Below are 7661 nucleotides of genomic sequence, written 5' to 3'. Positions count from 1 at the left end.
AACGGCTATTGCATAAAATTCAAAGCTCAAAATTTTGCCAGTCAGGTGCAAACACACTTTCAAAATCTGAAGATAAAGAGGAAGTGATTTTTTTAATCACAGGGGCATAATTAATCAAGAAATTCGATTCTTTCAAAGGCTAAATTTTTCCATCGAATGCCAAACTTGCAAAAATGGAGGAGACTTATCGTATTAAAAGAGATTTCTTAAAACATAAAACTATAAAAGTTAGAGATAACAAGTTAAACCGACGTTTCGGAGTAGACATCACTCCATTATCAAGGTAAAAATGTTCTATGATGCTAAAATTACAGTATTAAAAACGATTGACGCTAAGAATTAACATAATAAGCACGTGCGAAATTGGCTATAAGAATACTTTAGCACGAATGGAATCCGATTGCACATTGAGGCTAGGCTTAAGTGTTCTTATAAATAACATTTCATACACTAAGCAATCAAATTTGTTTTTACATTTTTTGAGCACCTCAAAGCGTTTAAGCAGGTCCCGAGGGATCGACCCGTGTGCGTTCTTATAGTGTCTGGCAATAGCCGAGGACTGTTGCTTATGTCCCTTTACACGATTGTGTAAATGTCCGCGTGTGTAGCCTACATAACCTTCATCACAAAGGTCACATTGAAATTTATATACAACACACTGCTGATTTATGATCGGCGGCTTTGCCTCTTTCACTTTCAGTTCCTGTTCAATTTTTCTGCTGGTAAATACAGGCTGGATGGTTTTGTTTACTTTCAGGCTCAAATCCTTAAGTTGTTTTTTTACAAATTCTGCTGAGTTTTGGTCTTTAAATGGCAAGACTACTCGAACCATGTTATCCGTCTCTTGGGCTGTTGATAAAGGTCGCGGTTGGTCGCAGACCTTTGAGTCAACAAAGCGTTTGATAGTGGAATTTACGAGTTGTTTCGGGTACTTTAGGCGTGAGAAAACTGACTTCAAACGGTCACATTCGTCTGAGAAGTGTGACCAAGAAGAAGATAAACGGTGTGCTCGATCGAGCATAGTTCTCAGCAAGCCATTCTTGTACCGATTGTCAACATTGCTCTGAAAATGCAGAAGGAGACCTGAATTCGTGGGTTTTACGTAGACCTTTGTCTCTATCCGGGGAGATCGATTCAGTAACTGAGTTCCCAGAAATGGCAACATACCATTGCTTTCAGTTTCCATGGTGAATTTTACGGATGAATGTGCAAGGTTTAATGTGTCTAGAAAGCTAGATGCTGCCGCCATATTCGGCATGATGGTCAGGGTGTCGTCTACATATCTTCGATAGAACGAAGGGAGTTTTCCTTGTCGTTCGAGGTTTTCTTCGATTGAGGTCATGAAAACATTAGCGAGCAAGGGGCCAAGGGGAGAACCCATGGCCACACCATCAGTCTGTTCATACAAGGCTCCATTGAATTGGAAAAGTTGTTCTTTTGTAGCTACTCTGAGAAGGTCAACAAGGTCCATTTTCGTCAAATTCAAGTCGTACGTTACGTTAAACCAATTGTTGGTGAAAGCTCTGTACGCGAGTATCTCTATCGTTTCATCCAAGGGTACGTTTGTGAACAGGGAAGACACATCATACGAAACCAGAATGTCACCGTTTGCTATTTCCATGTTTTGAATTTCGTTCGTAAATTCAAATATGTCAGATATTGTGTACCGATTCAAAGACAAAGGCTTAAGTTTAGTGTCAAGCCATTAAGCCAGCGCGTAGTTGTATGTTTGCTTTGCTGATAGAATAGGGCGCATCGCTAAGTTCTCCTTGTGTGTCTTTGGTAAGCCATATAAATGGGCTAATCTGGAGCCTGTAGGGCACACAGTCTCCGCAATGGGCTTGGGCAGAATTCGACGGACAGTAGAGTCTAAATCTTTCTCTTTCTTTAGAAGAGGGTGGTAATAAGTTGGTGGTCTACCTCTACTTGGAGGCCTTTCCAGGGGAACAGGCCGAAATTTACTTGCGTTATTGATGGAAGCTTCAGATAATAGACGTAAATATTCGGACTTGTCCATTACGACCACTCCCGAACCCTTATCTGGTTTGGTAATGATGATGTCGTCGCGACGCTTCAATTGTTCGATGGCAAGCAGGAGTGTCTTGGGAGGTTTGTGTACTTTGCGCTGGATGTAGTTCAGTGCTACGGATCGTAGGGTTGCGGCCGCCAATTCTTTCAAATCATCACTTCCAAGATGACACAATCAGTCCTCGGCTATTGCCAGACACTATAAGAACGCACACGGGTCGATCCCTCGGGACCTGCTTAAACGCTTTGAGGTGCTCAAAAAATGTAAAAACAAATTTGATTGCTTAGTGTATGAAATGTTATTTATAAGAACACTTAAGCCTAGCCTCAATGTGCAATCGGATTCCATTCGTGCTAAAGTATTCTTATAGCCAATTTCGCACGTGCTTATTATGTTAATTCTTAGCGTCAATCGTTTTTAATACTGTAATTTTAGCATCATAGAACATTTTTACCTTGATAATGGAGTGATGTCTACTCCGAAACGTCGGTTTAACTTGGAGGAGACTTAAGGCGAATTAATAAAAAAATCCCCAAAACATCAGGCGACTTGTGTCGACTTAAGGCGCTTTAAGGCGACTATTAAATGGCAACCTTACACAACTTAAATAGCTTATTCTAATTAGGTCACAGAATATCAACTGATCAAAAGTCACCATATCTCTTTTTCAAAATCAGAAAAAAAAAACTGTGAAATAATTATACATAGATTTAGCCAAGCTTAAAAGCGGAGCTGCCGGCTTGTCTATTCTTACTGGCTGTAGGATTAGTGAAAATAGAAGGCTTTGTAACTGTCCCCCTTTTGGTTTTCCCGGATATTGCTTAATTATGTAACATTTTCTCCGCTGCCTAAATAGTGAATTCCACGGTTAATTTCACCTGAAAAACCGACTGATCGCACGAATCAGAAAGGGATGAGTGTGATATCGGTTTTTCCAGCGAAATCTACTGTCGAATTTACAAGTTAGGCAATTAATTTTTCTTGAATCACAATAGTTTTAAAAGAAAAGCAAATCCTCAGCAAGCGAACGGAAAAGGAAAGAAGCCATTTCAGAGTCGACTGTCAAACGCCAGTGAATAGGAATCACGCTAGAATTAGAAATCACAGACGTACTATAGCTCGTGATGTGACAGATCGTCTTTCTCGATTCAAGGTCAAACAAGGAGTTTTATTGATGTACTTTATTTATTCCACTTTATCTCTGAAAACGAGATCATTTACAATTCGATGTATTTCATTGAAACACGCCAGCTTGGCTTAGAACCAGAATCGGCTAGAAAGGACAAACTCCAAACAAGATCTCCAACCAATTACCTGTACGTGCTCTAAAAAAACTTTTGAAAACACAAGCTGGTGATATTTCTCCTTATACTTTTACGAGAACTCATTGCGATTACATGTTTAGAACATAAGTGCAAAATTCTTGTCACTGTCGAGGCACATCGAAAAACAGTCAGGCAAGCGGAGTAAAAAAACTTCTTGTTCGCTTACATTATAAGGCCAAACAAATCAGCAACAGATCGATTATTTCTGTCCAAAAAGAGTACAGATGATTATTATTTAACCCCAGTTAACAATAAGAATTCCATTCTCATCCCTGAACAAAGGAAAAAACCACTAAACCACGTTTTAGAAATATGCATCCACTTGAAATAACTCATCCGCAGAAATAACAAACGGTTTAGTGTCCAAGAAAAGAATTTGTGGAGTAACTTCTTCCACCAACTTTAAGCTATTACTGGTGTACCGTTTTGTCGTTCTCGTTCTCTTTCTCTCTTCTTTCGTTTCTGTTGTTCTGACATAGGCCGTCCAGGCATGTTGCAACCTTAGTAGATTCGAAATTAAAAATCTTAAGACATACCAAAAACTGCAATTCAGAGCAAAAAGCAACCCTAAACAAATTATAAATAAACACGCAGCTTTAAGTTTATATCCCTCCAATGCTTGACTTGAATAACTACAGCCATATTATGTTAAACCTGGATTGAAAGCAGCGAAAAATGCAAGGAAAATAAAATTTCCAAACCGTACCTGAACACGAAAAGCATTGACTGTGAAGAGCTTTTGCTGACGTAGCATGGCTGTGTAGCCGCGTTGAGCCACAAAAAGAGCGCGAAGAATTAAGCCTCCTTCAGGTGTGAGTGTCTGACCTAGCTTGAGCCTGCGATCCAATCAACAACCAGTCCCGGGTCAGCGGTTAACTTCAAAAAAAAAACAACAACAACTGACCTCGATAAGGTCTAACTTGAGCCCGCAATATGGTCAGGTGACACTGGTCAGTCAATACCTTGTTTTGACAGGTGTCAATTGACCATATCATTGATGTGCAATATCAAATATGTTTGCTGTAAACTAGCTACAGTGTAAACTGGAGTATTGCCTCCTCGATGAGCTCCAAACTCTAAACTTGAGTCCGTGATATGGTTACGTGATACTGGTCACATTGGCATTCATGGATGGGCGGACGGACGTATGTATGTACGGACGTTCGTGACGTCATGGCTATAAAACTAAATTTTCTAACATGGATGGGTTACCCATATTTTCTTAGCTGTGGTGCTCCGCGAGCGCGCGCTATTAATTATTTCACAATTTTTAATTGCTATATGACAGTGTTAAATATCGATATTTCTCCTCAACCTTACAATAGAGATTTTCTTTAGTTAAAGTTAAGCTTAAGCTTACATCAGTATTGCATCTACAGTAAATAATTTCAATTCTTGCTACTGTTATTTTTCTGTTTTTTTTTTCTGAAAATGAACATGGCAAACTGGTTTGCAAAAATTTCTACGCGATCAATGTCGCACTGTCACAGCTGAAATTAACTTATAACTGAAAAAAGCCCTCCGTTCCTCAAAGCTCAAAGAAAAATGATAGATTAACGATAAAGCAGAACTTCAAATAACTCTTGGTGCAATTAAAAAAAAAACAACAAACGAAACATTGATATTTCATGGCAATCACAGAGAAATGAGCTAAACAAACTAAACAATGATGTTTGAAAATTCGTACAAACAGGCGAATAATTTTCAACGTATTAAAATGCTTTGTCTTGTTGAAAATGAAAAGAAAGCTCTTAAACAGGAGGAATAAATTTAGTGAAAAATACGCAAACATCTGTCTCTGCCTTCATATCTTGTTATTTCAAGGCTTCATCTTTGTTCTCCGTCAAGTCCTTCAAAAATCAGTGCAAAACTTAAAAAACTACACAAGAAAAACCTGTTGACATTAGTTCACAGCGTTGCGATTTGTTTGACTATTTTAGCGACAAATCCGTCTTTTCTTTAATGAAGCGAAATAGAACGAGATTATAAAATTGAACTGCAAGGAAAATAACGGATGTCAACCGAAAAACTGAGCTCAAAGGACTTCTCTGCAGTTAGTCCTTTTAGTCAAACGGCATGTCAACAGTTCACGAAAAACAACAACGCGAAAAACCACGGCGTCGCGATGTGTTTGTTTGACTATTTTAGCAAGGAATCCGTATATTCTTAAATGAAGCAATATAAAACGAGTGTAAACTCCAAAGAAAACAACGGACGTCAACCGAAAAACCGAGTTCAAAAAGTTGTTTTAAGTTCAACGGCGTGTCAACAGTGCAAGAAAACCACAAACAAACAGCAAACCAGCAAAGTGTTGTCAGCAAAATCATGTGAATACTCACCTTTTTGAAGAATATCCAGGCCTTCCAATCCATTGCTGATGTTTTTCCTTCTCTTTGCAGCGGTTAGTAAGAGAAACCTTGCATTTTATAATTTTACGAGGTGAAATCCAATGTTTCGTCGAGCCGTAGTAAAAACATTTTCAATTAGCCACAACAGTTTCAGCACGGAACAGATTTCGGACCGTGGCCCGTATCGTAAAAAGGTGGAAAGGCTACGAGCGCGTGATTAGCCAATCAGATTCAAAGAATTAGGATTCCGGCCGGCTAAGATGCTTCAGAAAAAGGTAAATATATGTTATTCACCGGCCTTGGTCGGTCGTATTGGGAAAAACTGTGCCCGAGGTCTTGAGTACGGCCCGAGGCCGCAGGCATTTTTATTTATTTCTAAATTCTATTTTTAGAAGGTGAGAGAAACTCTTAAGAAAAACTGGAAAGGTCATGTTTTTATTTTACACATTGTTTCATCAACGTGTCAACAAATGTACAATAAAATGAATTGGTCAGGAATATTTTTACACTGTGTAAGGTTTTGCTTTCAAAAGTCAACAAACTTGGCGAAATGTAGAAGAATCCATTTCAATGTTTTTTTCAATTCGCAACTTCACGCTGCGCTTAGCGTAGTTGGTTACCATGACCGTGTTCAGGAGATGGGAAAATACTGCCCGCTCCCGGAACCAATCAGATCGCAGGATTCTCAGGATACCGCCCACTCATGATCAAAGAAATAAATAAGTTTGGTTATTTCATCAGTTATATTAATTGTTAGCGGAGCTCCGCGTGCGCGGAGCACCATAGTTAAGAAAATATGGTAACCCATCAATGCGAGAAAATTTGGTTTTATAGCCATGACGTCATGAACGTCCGTCCGTCCATACGTACGTACGTCCGTCCGTCCACCCTTCTATTTATGCCAATGTGACCAGTATCATGCTTGTTTACAGCATACATCTTTGATATTGGACATCCATGTTTTGATCAATTGACATCTGTCAAAACAAGGTTTCCGCTGACCAGTATCACGTGACCATTTTGCGTGCTCAGGCTTAGAGCTCACCGAGGTCAGCTGTTTGTTTTTTTTTAAGTTGACCGCTGACCAGGAACTGGTTTTCGATTGGATTGCAGGCTCAACCCAGGTTAACTCACCTGAACATGCGCGAGGCTTTATTTTTCGCGCGCTTTCTGTGGCCTGACGCAGCTACACTGCCATGCTACGTCAACTATAGTTCTTACACAGTCAACGCTTTTCGTGTTCAGGTGGAAAACGGTTTGGAAAATGTTTTCTTTCTGCCTTTTCGCTGGTTTCAATCCAGTTTGACATATCATGATAGCCGTGGTCCACACTGGCGGCTACGCAGTTATTCAAGTCAAGCATCCGAGGGATATAAACTTAAAGCTGAGTGTTTATTTTAAATTTGCTTAGAACTGCTTTTTTCTCTGTATTGCAATTATTTAATGAAATGAATAAAAATGACTCACCTCTGGTGTATTCTTGTGCCTTTTGGAACAGTTCCATGGTTACGAGTGCCGCTGTGGGGATGGGGTAAGTGTTGTACATGAAATGACTGTACCTCATTTGACCTCGAACCCAAGCTCTGTGTCCTGTCCGGTTATCAGCAGCTCTTAAATTCATCAGCTATCGTGGAATCGGAAGCAGAAATTGCTCATTTCCAGCCAAGTGCGTGGGGATTTTTGACGACGAAACATTCACCGAGGTTCGCAAATGATCGCGGCTAGGATGGATTTTCGAGGAGCGAACCGCCTCTGAGCTGACTATGGTCGAAATCTTAGTGTGCAGCCTTAGCCTTGACTTCATCTTAGAACATTGAAAACACAGAATTCCCGAAACGGTAAAATAAGCTCCAAAAGGCACAAGAATACACCAGAGGTGAGTCATTTTTATTTATTTCATTGAATGAATGTTAAATTGAGCGTTTTTTAAGCTTCGTGATAGACGGTATTTTATTTCCC

The 7661-nt window shown here is 39.7% G+C and overlaps 1 pseudogene; it reads right to left on the bottom strand.

Moving 5' to 3' along the window:
* Window positions 1–216: 216 nt before the first annotated feature.
* Window positions 217–2096, bottom strand: LOC138024155 (uncharacterized; annotated as a pseudogene).
* Between the last annotated feature and the right edge of the window lie 5565 nt (window positions 2097–7661).

Source organism: Montipora capricornis, chromosome 11, assembly GCF_036669925.1.
Source record: "Montipora capricornis isolate CH-2021 chromosome 11, ASM3666992v2, whole genome shotgun sequence".
In the NCBI taxonomy this organism is placed as follows: Eukaryota; Metazoa; Cnidaria; class Anthozoa; order Scleractinia; family Acroporidae; genus Montipora; species Montipora capricornis.
This window is presented reverse-complemented; position numbering and strand designations above follow the sequence as displayed.